The 23783-nt window shown below is 44.5% G+C and overlaps 2 protein-coding genes across 7 annotated transcripts in view; one reads left to right on the top strand and one right to left on the bottom strand.

Annotated features, from left to right (window-relative positions):
- The window catches only part of MPPED1 (metallophosphoesterase domain containing 1), a 435376-nt gene that overhangs the window by 25013 nt on the left and 386580 nt on the right, over positions 1–23783 (top strand). The window lies entirely within an intron of this gene.
- Positions 1–23783, bottom strand: part of SCUBE1 (signal peptide, CUB domain and EGF like domain containing 1) — a 545901-nt gene that overhangs the window by 380469 nt on the left and 141649 nt on the right. Inside the window, exon 1 of one of the 6 annotated variants that reach the window (XM_033951625.1) lies at positions 1245–1263. The exons of the other annotated variants lie outside the window; for them this stretch is intronic. The gene's annotated coding sequence lies outside the window, so the exon portion shown is untranslated. Of the gene's footprint in view, positions 1–1244; positions 1264–23783 lie in introns of those variants that run through there. 6 annotated transcript variants of the gene reach the window in all.

Here is a 23783-nt window from a genome sequence, read left to right as displayed (position 1 = left end):
AATATACCCCCTCCTTTACAAAGCAACGCATAGGAATTCTATAAGCATCGGAGCTGTTACCGCAGAGGCCGGCGCTAAAAACACTGGCGCAGCTTTGTAAAGGAGGGAGATAATGGGGAAATTAGAACTACAAGTCCCTGTAAGCATTGGGTAAACTCAGAACTGGAAAAACCATGGCAGGTAAATCTGGATCCAGCTTGAAATCCTACTAATAAAGGTTTAAGACAAGTTCTTGAAAGAAAAGTACATAAACAGTTGTTAGCCAAGTAGACTTGGGAAAGCCACAGCTTATCCCTGAGAGTGAGAAACAAGGAATGAATCCACTCCTTGGAATCTGCCAGCTTACTTGTTATCTGGATTGGCCAGCATTGAAGGCCAATGAGAATTGGTTTAGGTCAGTATGGCTCTTTTGGCTCTTTTTATGCTCCTAGCTTTTGTAGCTCCCATTTCAGTCCCTTTGAAACATACAAATTTTACAGAGCTCCCTCTTGATGATTAAGCCTTTTGTTGAGATGAGACCCTCCAACAATGTCTTCAGTCATGTACTTCATCACCCATCCCTCCTCCTCTATTGGACAGAAAAAATATTAGTATCATTCAAGGCTCCACCTCTTGAAAGAGTGCTGAACACAAATGACATACATGTCTTATCTGAAATTAGTCAATGAAATTACTATGAAAAACTAATTAAGCATTATCCAGTTGAAACACTTTTTGGTTTAGTGACTTGTCTTACTTCCCAAAGCCCAGATATATTTTCTCCCCCTAGATCCTCAGTTAATTTATTAGCAAGTTATTTCTCTCAGAAAGTTGAATTACTTAGCAATTCTCTGCTCTCCATATCCCCGTCACAGGAAATATTTCTCCTTGTGCATCGCTCTCTTCAACTTGATAATCCAATGACACAAATTTCATCAACATGGCACTCTTTTTTCAATTCCTAACCTTGCTCTCTATAAGACTCACCACGTCGGAAAATTAGGTTCATACTCGATAAATTTCTTTTTAGTAGGCATGACAAGTGAGTTTCTTACTTCACCTGCGAGGTTTGCAGAAGATATTCTCTACATTTTTCAACTTTCACTGGTTAGTGCCTCGGTTCCTCAATTTGTACTAAAGCAATGGATAACTCCTAAAAAGGAGAAAGACAGCAATGCAAGTCTTTTCTACTCTGCAACAAGAACAATTAATTAAATCATTGGATACAAATCATAAGCAAAGCTCAAACCAAACAAGTCACCTACCTGAGTGCAACCAGTATTAACATTTATGCAGCTCCTATAGCTTCTTCCAAAGATTTTGCTATAGTGTTAATGGATAATTCTTCTTCCTTGTTTAACAGACGTACATTAAGCATCCTCATTTTCTCTTGGTCATTCACAGACAAGCATCTGGAGACACCCATATATGTCTGATAAAGGTAATAATAAGCTAGTGTTAGTATTCTAGCCCAGGAGCATCAGGATGTTAACATGTGGTTTGATGCTCCTGGGCATCATCTTAAAGGTGCCAGAGCTTCAAAATCAAATAATGCTTTCCTTCCCCTCAGATTCTCTGCTCTACAGTAGGATACTCCCAACAGACCTCCACCCTTCTGGATCTATCTTCACGAATTCCTGGCGCTCTAGGGAGTATCAGGCAGGAGCAATCCTCAGTCTCTCCTGCCCCTTCCAGCACAAAGTTCAAAATGGCACTGGTGGTGTCTAGCAGTAGTACCTAGCAGGTGAACCTGTCTCCAGCAGGGGCAAGAGTTACTGGGAATGTCTCCCGTCCCATAACCCCTCAGAGGCAGGGAGTCCTATGAGAGGTGGGGTGGGGGGACTACTGGGACGAATGGAGGTCTTTTGTGGGAGTTCTGTGGAAGGGTGTGGATGGGTCTTGAGGGAATGGGTGAGAAGTATTCTTTTGAAGTTTCAGACCCTTTAAGAAAGGCTCCCTGGGAGTTTGTGAGGTTGGCTGCAAATTGCATTTATTTATTATGGGAGTCACTAATATGTGGTAATGTGTCCTCACAGTATACTAAGCTGCAGTAAAATGCCATATCTTACTGCAGCTTTGTAACTTCCTCCCTAATTCTCAAAAACAAATATGACATTAAAAAAAGTACACAATAAGTACATCAGGAATGAGGACTGGTGGTGTGTCCAAATGCCTGGAAGAAAAGTCAAGCCTGTAATTTAGCCCTAACTGGGAGGAGGTGACATTAGCTTTTATTTCTTTGGGAAGATTTCCAAAGTAGTACAGTCTGAGAACTAAAGGTCACTCAGTGAATGAAGTCAAAGCAAATTTTGCTAGGTGGTAGAATTGCTAGTCAGTTATGGGAAATAAAAAGATATTCAATGAAGCATAAAGGAAAAGAAAGATAACAGGGATAGTTTGTTAGCAAGATTTTAATCTATATTAAAGATCTTTAAATTTAATCCTGAAATCCACAGGAAACCAGTGGTGGTCTGTCAAAAAAAAAAAAGGAATTGTGTGATCAAATTTCTTTGCACAGCATAGCAGTTTAATGGCTCTGTTTTAAATTAACTGCAGTTATCTCAATGCTAGTGCAGTAATGCCTACAAACAGAGCATTCCCATAGTCTGTCCAACTGAGAACCAGTGACCACAACAAAAGTGTAAGAAATAATTAAAATCTTTTGCAAAAAGAAAAAAAAATTCTTTTTGGCAGATTTGAGATCTGGGCCTGAAAGATTAGTTTCAGGTCAATGACTTTTCTCAGCATAATCATCGCTTCTAAAAGGATGAGAAAGATCAGAAAGCATAAAGAAGGGAGTCAATTTCTACCTGTCATCCATATGGCCTTAAATTTTAGTCAGTTCATGTTCAATTTATGATCCGACAGCTATTCTACAACCAAACCTAGACAAGTGTTTGTCTCCTGGTCTTAATGGACTAAGGGTCAGTATAAAAATTTAGCTGGATATCATCAGCCTATAGTAACTGCTAATCCTGTGGTTTAGAATTAAGAGTGTAGATATTCAAAGCAATTGGAACAGCCAGGAGAGGCCCTTGGCTGTTTAAATTGCTTGTACGGTGCCATCTTTTTGCATACCCAAGAATTACCAATTGTAAATACAAAACCTTTCTGGATAGAACCTTTGCGTACCAAGCAAACAAACAACAACATTGGCTAGACAACTACATTAATAAAGCTAGACTGACCTACAACGCTTTTAGAAAACTATAAAAACTGCCTTATTCGATAGATATATCACCTAAACAGAAGCTGCACCGAACTCTTTTTTCTTTCTCGTCTTCCCACTAAGCCCCCTCTGAAATCCTAATCAAACTATATTTTGTAATTTCTGGACCTTTCATCTAAAAAATCCCCGCTGAAAATTCTTAACAAACTGTATATTGTAATATTTGCTGTATTTTTTGTAATTTTCTGTATTTTTGTAACATTCGCTGTATTTTTTGTAACATTCGCTGCATTTTTTGTAATTCGCTGTATTTTTGTAACATTCACTGTATTCTTTGTAATTCGCAACATCTCTCAAACAGGTCCTCTCGGAAATTTTCTTAACAAACTGTTTATATTATTTTTCGCTTTCTTAAAGTTTCTGTACTCTGTATTTCCTCTGACTATCTGCATATTGTAACTTGCTGAATGTCCAGCTCTCTTGACTGTAAACCGCCTAGAAGTCGCAAGATTGTGGCGGTATAGAAGAATAAAGTTATTATTATTATTATCAGAGAATATTGAGCAACACTTAACCAGATAGTGCCACTAAATATTTCTTCTAATAGCCTATGCCAAAACCAATTAGTTTGTAAGTGGTTCAGAGGCAGAGACACAGTGAGACAGAAATGTAATCAGTTAGCAGTGATTTTCAGGTATCATAAATTTATGCGGCAAGTTAACCAGGCACCAGTCTGAATATTGTGAGTTTTTGCCTCTGTGGCTAGTTTCTGTTCATATTCTCTTTTAGCCTTCTTTATCAATGCTTTGCATCTAACATGCCAGTGCTTATGTTGCCTCTTATTTACTTTATTTGGATCTTTTTTCCCATTCTTTGAACAATGTTCTTTTGGCTGTAATAATTTCTTTTACTTCCCATTTTAACAATGCTGGCTGTCATCCACTCTTCTTTCACCTGTGTTAATATGTGGAATACATCTAGTCTAGGCTACCAAAATGGTATTTAAATAACATCCATGCCTGATTTAAAGTCTTAACCTTAGCGGCTCATCCCTTTAGCTTCTTTTCAAATATTTTCCTCATTTTATCATAGTCACCTTTTTGAAAATTAAATGCTGCTACAGTAGATTTCCTTTGTGACTTCATCCCAGATATGAGCTCAAATTTGATCATGTTATGATCACTGTTTCCCAGTAGACCCAACACTGTTTACCTCTCATACTATACCCTGCAATCCATCATGGACTAAATCTAAAATAGCTCCCCCTTTTGTCAGTTCCTAGACCAGTTGCTCAATCATTTATCACATCTAGACATTTTATATCCCTGGTGCTTTCTGATGCAACATTTATCCAATCACCGTTGGGGTAATTGAATTCAACAAATAAGGAGATTTGAATATTTACATCACACATCACAAAAGTAGATATTCCATCTATTTTTGATATAATGGACAGAACTGGAGTTCCTCTAGAAATCACATAAAACAGTAGAGAATAAAAGACCTCAGTCTAAAAGGAGCCTTACCAGTACTTTATTTATAGGTAAGCTCATAATAATCATAGGTATTTTAAAAAAAACCCAAAACTCCACTGTAACTTGAAAAATTATCACCAGTGCTTTGCAATTGAAAAATTTCAACTCCTAATTCTCAAAACATTATTAGGCTCATTATAAAAAACATAGATGTCCAAAAAACATTCTAAATCAGCACTTGGATGTCCTAATCGCCAGGATGTGCAAGTGCTGATAATTGAAACTGTCTTTCTGTATGTCTAACGAGGTATCCCAGCCTCTGTACATCCAGAGCAGTGGTTCCCAAACCTGTCCTGGGGGACCCCCAGCCAGTCAGGTTTTCAAAATATCCCTAATGAATATGCATGAGAGTGATTTGTATATAATGGAAGTGACAGGTATGCAAATCTCTCTCATGCATATTCATTAGGGATATCTTTAAAACCTGACTGGCTGGGGGTCCCCCAGGACAGGTTTGGGAACTACTGATCCAGAGCATGAGACGGGCGTGATGGAGGCGTGTTATGGGCAGGCTTGGGCAGTCTCAAAAGTCTTGCAGCAATACAGATTTTGCAAGACATCCAGGACAGAACTTATACATCTGGAACTATATCTGTTTTAGAAGAGTCTAAGTGCCAAACTGACCAGATGACCACTGCATGCATTAAGGCAAGACACCACCACACTCCCCGAGTGCTCACTGACCCCCTTCTACCACACAAAAATTAGAACAAAAAAGTACATACCTGTCTCTAAAACAGCAATACCTGGTATGGGGACGCCTAATAGAGATGCACACAGGTGTCTTAAGTAGCCTGGTGGGTGGGCTAGTGATCCAAAGAGAGGAGGTCCCAGGCAAATAAGCCACTCTAACCACTATATTTATGGTAGAATGTGTGAGCCCACCCAACCCCTACTATACTGCCATATAGGTGCCACCTGCAGCCATAAGTGCTATTGGGATGGTACACAGAAGGGTATAGTAGGTTTTTTGGGGGGTGGGGGGGTCACCCTAAATTATAAGGGAGTTATGGTGAGATATAGAGCTGGCGCCCTTTATGTGAAGTTCATTGCTCTATCAGGATGTCTATGTGGCCAGTCCATTACTATGCTGGCTCCACCCACATCTAAATGGTTAGGATTAGGATGTTTTAAATCTGGATCTAAGTAGATGATTAAAAAAAAATTATATTTGGATGTCCAGCAGTTTGCCATTTGAAAATGGTCATTTTTGTATCTCCAACTTTGGATGTTCAGCTGGAAACGTCCAAGTTGGACTCAGACGCTTTTTTTAAAGTGCCCCTCAAAATTCCACATACATGTATATGCGTAGTTCCAAACATAACCTAGTTACAATAGTTGAGAAAGCAGTCCCAAAATTTACATTTACAGATCTATATGTATCAAAAAGCCAGCACAGTAACAAAAAACTTTTGTTCCAAGGACTGCTGCTTCCAGCACACTCCCAACAGGAGTTCCCTGTTTTGCTTGAGATCAAATACTAACCTCATATATAATGCTAACAGCAATGTAATATTATCATCATCCAGATTTATAGTTGTTTTGTTGATCAATGCAATTAAGGCAAATTCTGTACTATGTCCAGGAAATCTATCAATTGGAGTACAATTATTTTCTCTTTAATCTTGAAAGAAAAGGCAAAGTAGAAATAGATCTATAATGAGATACATCTGTTTAATTCAGCTGAGACTGTTGTAAGAGAAGTCTGACTCTGACCTCTTTCTAACAATTATAAAAGACTTGCATTCACTATATAGCAAATGTACAGCGCTAATTCACTACTGCTAATATTTCAACCAGGGATTTCTTTATAAAAATATCCTCAAATGACTTTACTGGCTCCCTCTCTGCCTTTGTATACTATTTAAACTCCTAGTACTAACCTACAAGTGGATTCTATCTGAAGCCCCTCAGTATCTCTCATAAGAACATAAGAATTGGCGCTGCTGGGTCAGACCAGTGGTCCATCTTACCCAGCAGTCCGCTCATGCAGTGGCCCTTAGTTCAAAGACCAGTGCCCTGAGTCTAGCCTTACCTGTGTACGTTCTGGTTATGCAGTAACTTGTTTAACTTTGTCTTGAATCCCTGGAGGGTATTTTCCTCTATAACAGCCTATGGAAGAGCGTTCCAGTTTCTACCACTCTCTGGGTGAAGAAGAATTTCCTTACGTTTGTACGGAATATCTATCCCCTTTTAACTTTAGAGAGTGCCCTCTCGTTCTCTCCACCTTGGAGAGGGTGAACAACCTGTCTTTATCTACTAAGTCTACTCCCTTCATTATCTTGAATGTTTCGATCATGTCCCCTCTCAGTCTCCTCTTTTCAAGGGAGAAGAGACCCAGTTTCCCTAATCTCTCACTGTATGGCAACTACTCCAGTCCCTTAACCATGTTATTCGCTCTTCTCTGGACCCTCTCGAGTAGTAACATATACTTCTTCATGTACGCGACCAGTGCTGGTCCAGTGCTGGATGCAGTATTCCAGGTGGGGGTGTACCATGGCCCAGTACAGCAGCATGATAACCTTCTCTGATCTGTTTGTGATCCCCTTCTTTATCATTCCTAGCATTCTGTTCGCCCTTTTCGCTACCGCCGCTCATTGCGCAGATAGCTTCATTGACTTGTCGACCAGTACTCCCAAGTCTCTTTCCTGGGGGGGGGTCTCTCCAAGTACTGCACCTGACATCCTGTATTTGTGTATAAGATTTTTGTTACCGACATGCATCACCTTACACTTATTCACATTAAACCTCATTTGCCATGTCGCAGTCCATTTCTCGAGCGTGTTTATGTCACATTGGAGGTCTTCACAATCCTTCTGCGTCCTCACTACTCTGGCTAACTTTGTATCATCTGCAAATTTAATCACCTCTCCTCTTTTGTCTCTCCTTAAACTCCTTCCCAAGAACTCCATTCCTCAAATAAGTTGCTTTTATCTGTACCATTCTCCTCCACTACCAATTTCTTTGTTCCTTCCATCTTGCTGCCCCATATGCCTGGAATAGACTACCTGAGTCTGTGCGTTACACCCCTTGCCCTACCTTATTCAAAAGTAGGCTGAAAACCCACCTTATTGAGATTGCCATCAACTTATAACCCTACTCCCCACTGCCTCTGCTCATTATCCCAGTCAGCAGTTTAACCATTCCCCGCTAACTGTAACCCATACCCTAGCATCTTGTTTGCCTGTCTTGATTGATTAAATTGTACGTTAGATAGATTGTGAGCCCACAGGGACAGATAGAGGAAAATACTTGAGTACCTGCTTGTAAAAACCTCTTAGATAATCTTGATAGGCGGTATATAAAAAAACCCTAGTTCAATCGAGCAGGGATTGTCTCCTTCATGACTCTGTACAGCGCTGCTTACATCTGGTAGCACTTTAGAAATAATTAGTAGTAGTAGAAGAGGACCATATAAACAAATTTGTTTATAAGAATATTCTTTCTAGACCTACTAACATCACTGAGTAAAAAGCTTTCTTTGAATGCCTTAACTCTCTGGTGTCTACTATTTGAATTGCCCTATACAAAAAGGATAGAGACAGATCCCCTGAAGTTAGAGATCTTTATTGACCTTTGCAATCTGACCCATCCATAGTTGAAACTGGCTGGATAAATTTCCAAACAGTTCAAATTTTAACATAAAAATAGTTGGTAAAAGAATGGCAGTCAAATAGTGCTGGAAGAATTGACTAATAGGGATTGGATTTAGCTCATGTCTTTTTCTGTTGTAGCTCAAGTCAAGTTACATTCATGCACAATGTACCTAAGATAATGGAAGATTAAGGACTGAATTCAGAAAATGGTGTTGAAATTTGAGTAATATATGCTCAGATACCTAGAGACCACATGGGAAACAAATCCCAAAATAAGTCTCACCACCCAATCACTGCAAATATGCAAATTTATGCAAATTGAATGAACCTTATGAAATAAAATCTTCTTTCAATCCACAACTTCAATATGTAAAAACAAACTTATTACAAATCATTTTGTAGGGTCCCGAAATGGACCATGTTTCAACCTCTACTTCAGGGAACCCACATTAGAATTCTGTACTTATATAAAAATTTGGGTCCCTGAAATCAAAACATCACATACAATCCACATACAATTAAAACATCACATACAATTCACTGGAAGGGCCTGCTGTGACAACTGCAGACCCTAAAAACAGAGGCAATAAACCAGGCTTCCCCAAAGAAATGAGAGGCATCCACAAAGCACACCAGGTGGACAAAACATCACATCACTAAAACAAAGTTTAAAACGTATCACTTAAGACATAATTTTCTTTAAAAAAAATTAAAACCATATGGTGAGTATCACATTCTAATTTAATCTTCTATTTCTGCGTTGCTCATACCTAGGTAGGCTCAAGGCGACTTATAGAGAGGGACGAGAATGGAGGAGGGGGGGGAGGGGAGGAAAAAGAGAACAGGAGGGTAGGAGGGGTAGAGAGAGGGGGAGGGGAAGGGGAGGATACAGGTGATTAAGTGTCAAATAGCTGAGTTTTCAGTTTCTTCCGGAATATGGTGTGGTTAGGTTCCATTCTGATCACTTCAGTAAGGTCATTCCAAGTTTTTACACCAAGAAAGGCGAGCATGGTGTGGAAAACACGTTTGTATTGAATATTTTATGTGGAGTGGAGATTTAGAAATATTCTGCTGAGCGTTCTGCAGGAGGTAGATCTTACTTTGGAGAAGAGTTGGACGAGAGGAGCAGTGGAGTTTCCATAAAGTATACGGTGAATGATGGATGAAGTTTTGAAGGTTATTCATGATGGGATGGGTAGCCAGTACAGTTGCTGCTGAAGGCTGTAATCGAGTCGTATTTTCTCAGGTTGAAGATTAATCTGACAGCTGTTTTTGGATGAGCTGCATTTTGTGGATTAAAGCCATGTTGAGTCCTATGTAGATGGAGTTGCAGTAGTCTAGTTGTGGTAGTATCATCAGTTGTACAATTAGGGCGAAGTGGTGCTGGTGAAAGTATGGGCTGATTAATTTTAGTTGTCTCAAGGTGTAGAGGGATTTCTTTCAGAGACTGGAGACTTGTGGTTCCATGGTAAGTGTGGAGGATTTTGGAGGATTCTTCTACAGGGAGGGTCTTGCCCGATTGAAGAGTGATGCTTCTTGGTGCCTTCTGTTTGGGGAGTGTGGAAGTATAGAACTTTGGTTTTAGTTGTGTTTAATTTTAGTTTGTTGGTAGTTGCCCAGATTTGGATTCTTTCAATGTTGTGTGAGACTTTGTTGGTGATGTCTGAGTGATTGTTGGCTATGCGAATAAGGAGAAAGATGTCATCTGCGTAGGATAGTGTATTCAATTTTGATGTTACCAAGAGAGCTCATGAAGATGTAGAATAGGATGGGGGAGAGTGGGACGCCACAGAAGGACCTCTAGGGGTTTGAGATCTCTCCATTCGTTTTGACGAAGTATTCCCTGTTTTGTAGGAAATCTGAGAACCATCTTAGCGCTGTGCCAGTTATCCTGATTTCTGACAGCTTTGTTAGTAATAGGTGGTGGTCTACTGAATCAAAGGCTGCTACCCAGAATTTATAAGGACAATAGTATCTTATTTGCCACATGGAGCACTTTAAAAGTCCACGTGTCAATCATTATGGTTGAACTCCAAGATTCAAATTGGCGAGTCTACGATCCTCTGGAAGCATTAGTTGTAGGCAGGTATACGTACGCTAGATGATGTGATATCTAATGGGAAAATGCTTGATTTTTCACGACTGCAACAATCATTTGGTATTTCAAAATCTCAAATTTATAAATGGTTGCAGTTTAAGCAAACCATTCAGAAGGGATTCCCTGATTGACAAAATCTAAAAAAATCAGTATAGCTTTTCAGGTCCTATGCTTCCAGACAGATTACCTAGGCCATCAGGCCGCCCAGTGGTATAAATTAATATCTGGTTATATGAATAAGAAACCAAAAACAAGTTTGAGAGATATTTGGAGCACTGAGATTAAGTAGCAGATTTCTGCGTCTCAGTGGCCACGGATTTGGTCTTGGAGGATGAGGTGTACAGTGTCAGCATCTATGAGACAAACCTGGTTTTTTTTGTTGCACAGAAGTTTTTGGACCCCCTGTTCGTTTACAGAAATTAGATAGTTCAAAATCTAAAAGATGCTGACACTGCCATCTGGATATAGGAACACTAGATCATTTACTATTCTATTGTCTTTTGATACTTAACTTCTGGATATCTATTTGGGGACATTTTAATCTGATTCTGGAGACTATGGTTCCGTTATCATATGAAGTGGTGTTATGTGGGACACTGTTATTTCCTAAATCTCCAGTGGACAGGCATAAAAATAGGTTATTGGGCATAATAATAATTTTATTCTTATATACCGCCAAAGCCATAATAGTTTGAGGCAGTTTACAACAAGAGGTGCTGGACAATCAGAGAAATAGTCACAATATAGAGTCACCAGATACATGCATACAGAATAGAAGAAGTAAAAACTATAGAATTTTTAGGTTACAAATCGATTGAACAATTTCATTTTTACTGATTTTCTAAAACTAAAATAGAATGAGGAATGCATGATAATGTTACCCAGCCAATCGTTCCATTTACCTGCCTGGAAAGCGAGAGTTCTGTCCAGGAATCTTTTATAATGGCAGGTCTATATTGTTGGATAGGTGAACATATGAATTCTATGTGTGGGCCTCATAGAACTATCCAAATTAAATTGAGAGACCAAGTACATAGGGGCCAGACCAAATATTGATTTAAAGCAAAGACAGAAAAATTTGAACATAACTCTTGCTTTCAGGGGCAGCCAGTGAAGTTTTTGATAATAGGGACTTATGTGTTCCCATTTTTTTAAACCAAAAATCAGTCAAACTGCCAAATTTTGAATAACTCGGAGTCTTTAAAGGTCTTTTTTTTGAAGGTTCCCAAATAAATGATGTTACAATAGTAAAGCATGCTTAAAATGGAAGATAGAACCAATAAGCGGAAAGATACTGCATCAAAATATTTTCTGATGGTTCTGAGTTTCCATAATATCAAGAAGCATTTTCTAACCAATAAATCCGTGTGTACATCTAAAGTTAGGTGACGGTCCAAAGTCACTCCCAGAATTTTTATGGAATAGTCAATAGGGAAGTCTTGACCATTCAGAGAAATCAATGAGTCTTTAATTTTGTCATTCGGGCTCGCCAAAAAAATTTGGTTTTATCTGAGTTAAGTTTCAATTTGAATTTGGTCATCCATAATTCAATTTGCTTTAAAATAAATGACAGATGATTCTTGTCTCTGAGGTCAGGATCTTGTCTCTGAGGTCAAGGGGAACAACTATAGTGATATCATCTGCATAGATGTAAAATTTGACTTTTAAACTTTGTAATAAATTCCCCAATGAGGCAAGGTAATGACTGGGGTAGCCATCCAAATGATTACAAAAAATTGGAAAACTTATGACCGACTGAATTTCACCTTCTGGTGGAATTTGTTATCCTTATGTTACCAATATCAGAAGACGTTTTCTGATCAAAAAGGCAATAAGTGGTTCAATCTGACATGGGGCCCATTAACTAATTTCATTGATTCTACTTGAATAGTTCATTATTCCCTTATTTCTGGTTATCAGTTGCATATCCAGGGAGGGGGGGTTGTATATTGGGATTGGTTTTTTCGAATTATATATATGGACATAATACTGTATGGTATACTTATTACATTGAGATTGGGAGGAGGGAGGTAAAAATATTTTTCATGAATATTATTAAAAGACGATAGTGTTGTTTTTCATGCAAATTGTATGAATATCTGTATGCACTGATTTTAAATTAAAAATGAATAAAGATATTTTTTAAAAAAACAACTTAAAACAACAGGGGGGTACCTGCTTGTATTGTACTTCACTGCTTGATCTTTCAATTGATAAAGTCCAACTGCTGCAGTATTTGATATTAATTAACTGACATCATCATGCTGCAAGTGATGGCGTCAGAGATATCAAAAAAAGCAATAGCCGATGAGACCAGTCCTGGGTTGACCAATTAGAAAGGTTAACAAAGGACCCTTTCTGTTCTTCAGCATCCAGAAACACCCTCCATTCGATATCACTATTAGGTTTATAAGGATTAACTGTCTTCAAATTATATATCCAGTGTTGGTCTTTCTTCCACAAAATATTTGCCATGTTGCCTCCCCTAGTGAATCTTGGTGCTTCCAATATCGAGAAAACGCAAATCCTTCAAAGTGTGATGGTAATCAGTTCAATGTTGAACAAGAGGAGCATCAGGGAACTGAGAAGAAGATTCTCAAGAACCTGCGTTAAAAAGCAATGGTCTGCTAACACAGCCGTTCCGATACTAAATCTAAAAACTTGAGACATTCTTTAAAAAATCGCACATGCAAATAAGGTCGGTGGATAGCAGCAAAGATTTCCTAAATTTGCATGTGACCATCGCTGATGGGCACATGCATAGAAAAAACATGCTGTCAATGCAAAAAAAAAACACCCCAAAACATAACAACAGCGGGAGAGATGCCCACACTCTCCCGCTGCCCATGTGTTGTGATGCAGCAGGAGAGATGTCCATTCTCTCCGCTGCATCACAACAGCCCTTACCTAAAATCCCAGCTGTGATCTCCCCTGCAGCAAGCGAGATGCCCACTCTCTCCTGCCTAAAGTACTAAGTTAAAAAAATCCTGCCGTGACCCCTCCCTGCTTCAGGAGAGATGCCCACTCTCTCCTTCTACACTAAACTAAATTTAAAAATCCTGCTGCAACCGCAACCACCCCCAACCCCAACCCAGCTGCGACCTCCCCCCCCCCCATCAGAAGAGATGCCCACCCTCTCCTTCAGCACTAACTAAATAAAAAAAAATCCTGTTACGACCACAACCACTCCTGGCAGCAGGAGAGATGCCCACTCTCTCCTGCTACAGTAAACTTCCTGCCGTGACTGGATCCCCTCCCCCTTCCCCTGTCTTCACTGCCCCTCTCTCCCTTACCTCAAGAGATGAACCGGAGGAATGTGGATATCATCTTCCCAGCTGCTGCTGCGTCGTCTAAAATGGCAACTAGGGCCAATCAGAGGTTCAGGCCCCTCCCCGGATGCATCGATAAGGGTCATAAGGCTCTGGTTGGCCTGGATGCCTAAGGCCCCGCCTATGCTGTGTCCAGGCTAATCAGAGCCTTTCCCGATGCATCCGTGGAGGGGCCTGAAGCTCTGATTGGCCCTGGTTGTTTACGGCCCCTCACATAGGAGCAACGTGACATGCATGCGTATATGCGTGCAAAATCATCACATCACATCTGCCTTCCTGCCTGATGAATAGGCAGTGGGAGGTGGGGCTGGGGGCGGGGCTGGGGGCAGAGCTGGAGTGTAATGGGGTGGGGATGGGTGTAACTGGGCGGGCCTGGGGGCAGGTCTAGGGGTCCTGATTTTACGGACATAAAATCTGGTAACTCTATGGGGGGGTCTATTTTACTTCAGTCCCAGATAATTGGGATAGATCTTTAGTTTACTAAGCCAAAGCACATTCTTGATTAAAGTAGGTAGGGTTTCATAGGGCTAGATTCACTAAGCAAACCGATTGTGTACTGATCGGTCTGTGAGCCCATTATGACCAGATTTCCCTCCTGAACTATTCACTAATGCCTGTAGCGATCCGATCCCGATCGTCCCATGCAAATTAGTAAAAACCAATGCAAAATAGCCAAATGATTGATTCACAAAACGACTCGAGAAGATGGTGGACAAACTTGAAACAGTAGATCAGGCATGGTGCCTATTGAAAAATACTATTGCAGAAGCACAAGATCTCTACATTCCGAGGATTTCCAAAGATCGGAGAACTAAAGGCAAAAGAGAACCGGCATGGCTTACCATACAGGTGAAGGAAGCCATAAAGGTAAAGAAGGACTCTTTCAAAAAATGGAAATGCACGAAGACAACCGAAGCCTGGAACAAACATAAAGATGAACAGAAGAAATGTCACAAGGCGGTGAGGGAAGCAAAACAGGACTATGAGGAAAAAATAGCCCGGGAGGCCAAAAACTTCAAGCCCTTCTTTAGATACGTGAAAGGGAAAAAACCTGCAAAAGAGGCAGTGGGACCCCTGGACGACAAGGGAAGAAAAGGGTACATCAAGGAAGATAAACAAATCGCAGACAAACTAAATTCCTTCTTTGCGTCCGTTTTTACGAAGGAGGACACCTCAACAATACCTGAAGCGGAGAAAGTGTTTGCAGGAGAAATAGAAGACAGCCTCACCACAGTTGAAGTGGACTTAGCCCAGATATACTATCAGATCGACAAACTTAAAAGTGACAAATCACCTGGACCGGATGAAATTCACCCGAGAGTCTTGAAGGAATTGAAGATTGAAATTGGAGAGTTATTGCAAAAACTTGCAAACCTGTCAATCAGAACTGGTCAGATACCAGACGACTGGAGGAAAGCGAACGTCACGCCAATTTTCAAAAAAGGATCGAGAGGAGAACCGGGCAACTATAGACCTGTGAGTCTTACGTCTGTCCCCGGCAAGATGATTGAATCACTGATCAAGGACAGCATAGTTCAGCACTTGGACACACACGACTTGATGAAACCCAGTCAACATGGATTCAGGAAAGGGAAATCGTGTCTGACGAATTTACTCCAATTCTTTGAGACCGTGAATGAGCAAATTGATAGTGGAAAGCCGGTGGACATAATATACTTGGACTTCCAGAAAGCATTTGACAAAGTTCCACACGAAAGACTTCTCAGGAAGCTACAAAGCCATGGCATAGAGGGAGATATACAAAGATGGATAGGCAAATGGCTGGAAAACCGAAAGCAGAGAGTGGGCATAAATGGGAAGTTCTCCGACTGGGAGAGAGTGACTAGTGGTGTGCCCCAGGGCTCGGTACTTGGGCCGATCCTTTTTAATATTTATATCAATGACCTGGAAAACGGAACATCCAGTGAGATCATCAAGTTTGCAGACGACACAAAACTCTGCCGGGCAATTAGATCGCAGGAGGACAGTGAGGAACTCCAGAGCGATTTGTGTCGGTTAGAAAAATGGGCGGAGAAATGGCAGATGAAGTTCAACGTGGAGAAATGCAAGGTAATGCATTTAGGCAGTAAAAATAAGGAATACGAGTACAGAATGTCAGGTGCAACTCTGGGGAAAAGTGAACAAGAAAGAGATCTGGGTGTACTGATAGATAGGACCCTGAAGCCGTCGGCACAATGCGTGGCAGCGGCAAATAAGGCAAATAGAATGTTGGGCATGATAAAGAAAGGAATCTCGAGTAGATCGGAGAAAGTTATAATGCCGCTTTATAGGGCAATGGTCAGACCCCACTTGGAATACTGCGTCCAACATTGGTCTCCCTACCTAAAGAAGGATATAAAACTGCTGGAGAGGGTGCAGAGACGAGCAACTAAACTAGTGAAGGGTATGGAGAAACTGGAATATGAGGATCGACTTAAAACACTGGGATTGTTCTCCCTTGAGAAAAGGAGACTGCGTGGGGATATGATCGAGACCTTCAAAATACTGAAAGGAATTGACAAAATAGAGCAGAGAAGATTATTTACAATGTCCAATTTGACACGGACAAGAGGACATGAAATGAAGCTAAGGGGGGGCAAGTTCAGGACTAATGTCAGGAAGTTCTGCTTCACACAGAGAGTGGTTGACATCTGGAATACTCTCCCAGGGGAGATTATTGCGGAATCGACAGTCCTAGGTTTCAAAAGCAAACTAGATGCATATCTCCTTGAGATAGGCATATAAAGATATGGTTGGCTATAAAATAAGCCAGGTGAATACCTAGCAGGGCCTCCGCGTGTGCGGATCGCCGGACTTGATGGACCGAAGGTCTGATCCGGAGATGGCGCTTCTTATGTTCTTATGTTCTTATGTTCTTACTAACAATTGCTTGGCTATTTTGAGTTGGGTTTTACTATTGGCAAGCCCGACTGCTGCAGACCTGTCGGTAACTGAGTTACCGTCAGGTCTGCAGGTATTTTGACAGGCCTGCCTGTCTTTTTCATTCATTTTTTTTCCATGGCACAGATATTTAGCATGTGTTATACATGCAAAATATCTGCTCCATAAAAAAAATGAAAGACAGGCAGACCTGTCAAAAAAAGACTGACGGCCCCCCCCCTCCACGACAAACGCGAAGGTGCCCCAGCGACCCACATATAGTAGGAGGGATGCCCACTCCCTCCTGCCACCACCCAACTCCCTTCTTCCACCAACTAACTCCCCCCGCACGCACCCCCCCCCCCCCCATACAAACTGGCCAAGGTAACTGCATAAATAAAACCAGAGAAAAATCAATCCTATTTTTAAGCAGTTCACTTTAGCTGTTAATTTCTGGATATTACACTTAACCAACTATGGGGTCCTTTTACTGAGGCACGCTAGTCAATTTAGTGCGCGCTAAATGCTAACGTGTCCATTATATTCTATGGAGGTACATAAGGGGGTACATAAGAACATAAGAATTGCCGCTGCTGAGTCAAACCCATGGTCCATTGTGCCCAGCAGTCCGCTCTCGCGGCGGCTCTTAGGGTATATTTTCATGGTGATGGGACAAAAGCTCGCCAGTCACAGGTCGGCGCGCCTTTGTCCTGCGCGCTTATGACTGTGAACCTTCACGGTGACGGGACAAAAGCGCACCGGACAAAGGCACGCCGACATTACAGAGCAGACAATTGAGCACAAGATTCCAGCGCGCCGCCCTATAAGTTTATTTTAAAGAGCTCCGGGGGGGGGGGGGGGGGAACCTCCCTACTTTACTTAATAGTGTTTGTGCATTATACAGAAAACTTAACTTTTCCCCTAAAAAAAAATAAGGAGAAAGTTAAGTTTCCTCTATAATGGGGGTTCAAACCCCCCAAACAGGGGGATTTCCTCCCTCACATACCCCCTCAGAGCTCGTTAAAATAAATTTTTATGGCGGCACGCTGGAGTCCTGCGCTCAAATGTCTGCCCTGTAATGTCGGCGCGCCTTTGTCCCACACGCTTATGACTGTGACCCATTTTCACTGCCCCCATAGACCTGCAAAGTCAGTGCCGGAGCCTAGAAATGATCCGCATTGAATTTCTGGGTATGTGTCACGCCAGCGACAGACAGCAAAATGCAGGGCCCACAATTATAGCTTTTGAAAGTTGATTATTTTGTTTTGAAATGAAGAAGACAGCATATGAGTGTTAATATCTAAATATATAAGAAAATTAGTTTTCAAAGCTGCAAGGAGTACTAAAGTAAATGATGTGTTTTGAAGAGGAGGGAGCATGGAATGAATAGTGCACCTGGAGGTCCTTCCAGCCATAACATATATCAAAGTCTATTTGTTTAGATATGTAAAGAATTTAGAGAGGAGCAGAAATAGCTAAGGAAACAAATGAATTAATAGAAGAGTAGGCAAACAAGATATCTAGGCAAAACTATGTACTAATGCTTATTTTTAAAAAAACTAAATTCCCACTCTCTTCCTGTTTTCTCTTTAAGATTCAGAAGTAGAGGTAAGGTGGTGTCAGTATGAGTGTAAATAAGAACAAAAACTTTGAAATAAAATTAAAATAACGTTAAAAGTCTGTAAGAGTTTTAGTGCTTGTATCCAAATGGTGCCATTTTAATGTTTAACTTTAAATAATGTACTAACATACACTTCTATTTGATATATGAAATCACTAAGCCCCAGATTCTCAAAACCTTAACCTTGACTGTGGTTAATGAAAAAATATAAAATTATATGAATTATATGAATATCATAAATTGTCATCCATTTTTGGTAGGAGTAGTAAAACCACGCTTCTTGAGCGTATGTATTTAGCCCCCTTTGACAGCGGGAGAGATGCCCAGTCTCTCCCGCCGCCAACTGACACACACCACTGGCAGTGGGTGAGATGCCCAATGTCTCCTGCCACCAACTGACACATCTCCTCAGCAACAGGAGAGATGCCCAATCTCTCCCGTCCAACTGACACCTCCCCACCCCCAGCAGCGGGAGAGATGCTCAATGTCTCCCGCCACCATGCACACGGTGCCTTCAATGACCCCTGCCCTCACTCCCTTACCTTATTTTCAGATGGCTGGCCAGATGCCTACTTCCTCCAGCCAGGAGGCCCGCCTCTTCAAAATGGTGGGCCTTCCCTTCTTCGGTGCATCCTGGGGTGCACCAGGGAGGGGTCTAAGGCTCTGATTGGCCCAGATAAATAAGCCCCACCCATAAGAGAGGCCTTAAACAACCTGGGCCTCAATCAGAGCCTCAGGCCCCCCTCCCTAGTGCATCTCAGGATGCACCAAGGAGGGGAAGGCCTGCCATTTTGAAAAGGTGGGCCTGCTGGCCAGAGGGAGAAGACATCCCTCCGGCTAGCCATCTGAAAAATAAGGTAAAGGGGAGAGGGTAGGGATTGTCAGAGGCACCGGGGGGGGGGGGGGTGAGCTGCATGGCAGCAAGAGAGTGTAGGCAGCTCTCCCGCTGCTGAGGGGGGTTGGGAGGGGGTGTTGGTTGGCGGCAGGAGACATTGGGCATCTCTCCCACTGCCGGAGCGGTGTGTTGTTGGTGGTGGGAGACATTGGCATCTCTCCCACTGCTGGGGATGTGTCAGTTGGGAGGGAGTGATTGGGCCTCTCATGCTGCCGGGGAGGTGTGTCAGTTGGCAGAGGAAGAGACTGGGCATCTCTCCCACTGTTGTTATGGATCTCTCCCACTGTTGTTGTGGTGGGGTTTTGAAAAAATGTATTCTATGCATGTGCCCATCACTATAAACAGCAATGGGCACATGCAAATTTAGCAAGTCTTCGCTACTCTCTGCCAAACTCATTTGCATGAGCGTTTTTTGCAGAATGACTTGATTTTTTAAATTGTTACTATAAGGGCTGTACGTCGGTTTTTACACATTTTTAAAAAAAATCTAGCCCTAAATGTGTATAAAGTGTAATATGCTGATTTTAAATATAGGGTTATCCCAGGACAAGCAGGCATGATATTCTCACATGTGGGTGACGTCATCTACGGAGCCCCGGCGCGGACAGCTTTTCAAGCAAACTTGATTGAAGTTTCAAGTTTGCACACTGCACCACGCATGTGCATGCCTTCTCGCCCACTAGAGGGCGCATCCCACCTCGTGGTCCTCAGTTCAAATTTTTCCGCGGAGCAAGAAAGCCCTGTGGATCTGAGCTCCAGTGTTTTTGCCTTCTAGCTGCCGCGTTTAGTTTGTTTTTCCCTTCGAATTAGTTCGCGGTGCTGTTTTTCCTTTCGGTTCTTTTCAAAAAAAAAAAAAAAAAAAGTCTTTCGTTTTCCTCGGACTCCGGGGGCTCCCGGAATCCGTGGCCGCGGGACGTCGGTACGTTCCCGGCCTTCTTCTTTTTCTTCGTGGATGTCCCGTCCTGTTACGGGATTCAAAAAGTGCAGCCGGTGTGAAAGGTTGCTTTCCATCACCGACCCCCACCGGTGGTGCATTGTCTGTCTTGGGCCCGAACATCCGACAGACTCGTGTGACCGCTGTGCTACCTTCCAAAACAGGGCCCTCCGTCGCCGTAAGGCAAGAATGGTCGAATTGTTCGCCGTCGACGCACCTAAGGCCTTGACGTCGGCCTCGGCTTCGGCCCCGGCCTTGACCTCGGCCTTGGCGTCCTCGGGGGCCTCGGCCTCGCCTCGGCCCTCTTCCTCGAAGGCGTCGTCAGTGAAGCAAGCTTCGGGTAAGTCCTCTGTTCCATCCCCTTCAGCAAAGAAGCCATCCTCGAGTCAGGCCAAGGCGGGTGGGTCGACCCCGGCCCCGCATCGGACCTCGACTCCGCACACCCCGAGGGAATACTCGAGACCGAGGTCGCCCTCCAGGGAGTGTGCCCCGGACTCGGAACTCCCCACCTTCGTGGGGATTCCGGCCTTCCAGGATCTCCTCCGAGCTCTGATCTCATCGGAGCTGTCGGGAGCCCTGGAAGTGTTGCAGCGTGCTGCGGTTCCGGCGGCCTCGACCTCGGCCCCCTCGGGAGCCCCGACCTCGGCGACCTCGGTCTCGGGTACGGTGGCCCCGTTCACCTCGGTCTCGGCCCCGCCCCGGACCTCGACCTCGGGGGAACCCCCTGAGCGGAGTGTAAGGCCCAAGGAAAAGTTGCACAGAGTGCGCCGTCTTTCCTCCTCTTCCTCCGGGTCTTCCAGACACGCCTCGCCCTCGACGCGACCTCGGACGGGGCGTCGATCGAGGAAGTCTAAGCGACCCCGAGGCTCGCCTCGGCGCGACCGCTCCTCGTCGTTCGGGGGCGAGGCGCTACAGGTGTCGGAGTTGCGCCTCGACAACCCGAGGCTCCTCCGCTCACCTCATGGGAAGTCTTCCCGGGCCGCCTCGCCGAGGAAACGGGAGAGTGTCCCACGAACCCCTGGATCCTCACCCAAGGGCTCTGCGAGGAGGATAACTTCCCCTTCCCCCTCGAGGGCCCTCGAGAGGGGATCCTGGGATTCGGGATCGGTTAGGGATCCTCATTATTCCCATGAGGCCTCCCCCCTCTCCTCGGTGGGGCGGTCGAGAACCCCGTCTCCCCAGGCTAGGCCGTCCTCATTTTCATCCTTCGTTCAGGACATGGCCCAAGCCCTGGGGATTGACCTGATGGTAGGCTCTCGGTATTCCAAAGAATTTTTGGAGGAACAGGACCTCCCCACCCTTCCTAGGGAGGTGCCTAGACTCCCTCTCAACAGTGTCCTTCTGCAAACCTGGCTGAATAACCTGTCAAACCCTCTTACAGTCACGTCTGTGCCTTCAAAAATGGAATCGAAGTATAGGACGATTCCCCCTAAAGGGTTCGATAAGGCGCAGCTCTCACACCAGTCTCTTCTGGTGGAGTCTGCTCTTAAAAAATCACAGCCCTCACGGGTTTCTGCGGCGGTTCCACCAGGCAGGGAGGGCCGGACCCTGGACAAGTTTGGCCGTCGCCTCTATTCAAATTCCCTGATGGCCACCAGGGTTCTAAATTACGCCTTCACCTTTTCCTCCTATTTGCGTGGTATGGTGAAGGACCTTCCTCAATATCGAAACTCGTTACCGGACTCCCAAAGAGCAGGATTCGATAAATTTATGTCCAACCTGTCTCAATTGCGGTTGTACCTATTCCACGCAGTGTACGACGCCTTTGAGCTGGTTTCGAGGGTGTCGGCCCTCGCGGTGGCCATGCGCCGCTTGGCCTGGCTTCGCACCCTCGACATGGACCCAAACCTGCAGGAACGCCTGGCAGACTTGCCTTGTGTGGGGTCCGAGTTATTCGACGAGTCATTAGATGCGGCGACCAAACGCTTGTCGGAATAGGAGCGCTCTCTAGCATCCCTGGTCCGCCCCAAACCTAGGCCCCCGCCGCAGAAACCCTTTCGGCCTCCGCCGCGCCGATACCCTCAGAAGTCGACCCCGGCTTTCTCGAGACCGCCTCCGAGACGTCCGTCTCAGCGAGGCAGAGGGGGACAAACCCAAGCCCAGGCGCAGGGCCCTTCTAAGCCCGCGCCTTCCTTTTGACGGGCTGAGCGGACGGGGCGGGTTCCCCTCCGCACTTTCACAGGAACCCCTTCCTATCGGGGGCCGTCTTCGGTCCTTCCGGGAGGCATGGACCGGGATTACCTCAGACGCTTGGGTGCTCCGGATCGTCTCCGAGGGCTACTCGCTCAACTTTGTGTCCTCGCCGCCGGACAGTCCCCCAAGTTTAGTCCCCTGCAACCGTTCGCAGCTACCGACCCTTATAACCGAAGCCAAAGCCCTCTTGAAGCTTCGGGCGGTCGAGCCGGTCCCCAAGGACCAGCGGGGTACGGGGTTTTACTCCCGCTACTTTTTGGTCCCAAAAAAGACCGGGGACCTGCGCCCCATACTGGACCTCAGGAAGCTCAACAAATTCCTGGCCCGGGAGAAGTTTCGAATGCTATCTCTCCCGGTTTTGTACCCCCTCTTAGGGGAAGGGGACTGGATGTGCTCCCTCGACCTGAAGGAAGCATACACCCATGTTCCGGTGCACCCCGCCTGTCGAAGATTCTTACGATTCCAGGTGGGGGACCTCCACCTCCAGTACAGGGTACTGCCCTTCGGCCTGGCCGCGTCCCCACGAGTATTCACGAAGTGCATGGTGGTGGTTGCAGCAGCCCTCAGGTCACGTGGACTCCATGTGTTCCCTTACCTGGACGATTGGCTCATCAAAGCCCCGACCAGGGAGGGGGTTATCTCAGCGACCCGACAGTCTATTGCCTTCCTGCAAACTCTCGGGTTCGAGATAAACTTTCCAAAGTCTCAGTTGAGGCCGTCGCAGTCTCTTCAATTCATAGGTGCGCTGCTGGACACGGTGCGCCTACGCTCCTACCTGCCGACCCAGCGGTTGGAAACCTTGGTACGGATGAGCCGCCAGGTCTCTCAACTATCGAGGGTCTCGGCCAAGCGCATGATGATGCTGCTGGGCCATATGGCCTCGACGGTACATGTCACGCCGTTTGCGAGGCTACATCTGAGGATCCCTCAGTGGACCCTCGCGTCCCAGTGGCGTCAGGAGTGCGACCCGGTGTCTCGCCTCATTTCGGTAACTCCGCCCTTGCGGAAATCGCTGCGTTGGTGGACAGACTCTTCAAATCTGTCCATGGGGCTATTGTTCCGCACTCCGCCTTTTCGCAAGTCCTGACCACGGACTCCTCGGAGTACGAGTGGGGAGCCCATCTCGACGGTCTTCGCACGCAGGGCCTGTGGTCGACAGAAGACCGTCAGTGTCATATCAACGTGCTAGAGCTGCGAGCCATCTTCCTAGCACTTCGAGCCTTCGTTCACATAGTGCAGGACCAGGTGGTCCTCGTCCGCACGGACAATCAGGTGGCAATGTATTATGTGAACAAGCAGGGAGGAACGGGGTCATGGCCCCTCTGCTCCGAAGCTCTTCGCCTCTGGGAGTGGGCGGCCTCCCGGAACATCTTCCTCCGGGCGGTCTACATCCAAGGAGAACGGAATTGCCTGGCGGACAAACTGAGTCGACTTCTGCAACCGCACGAGTGGACTCTACACTCAGCAGTTCTACGCGAGGTTTTCGCTCGCTGGGGAACGCCACAGGTGGATCTGTTTGCCTCTCCGGAGACACACAAACTACCACTATATTGT

The sequence above is a fragment of the Geotrypetes seraphini genome, chromosome 7 (assembly GCF_902459505.1).
Source record: "Geotrypetes seraphini chromosome 7, aGeoSer1.1, whole genome shotgun sequence".
NCBI lineage: Eukaryota > Metazoa > Chordata > Amphibia > Gymnophiona > Dermophiidae > Geotrypetes > Geotrypetes seraphini.
The sequence above is the reverse complement of the archived record's forward strand: the minus strand, read 5'-3'. Positions and strand labels throughout refer to the sequence as shown.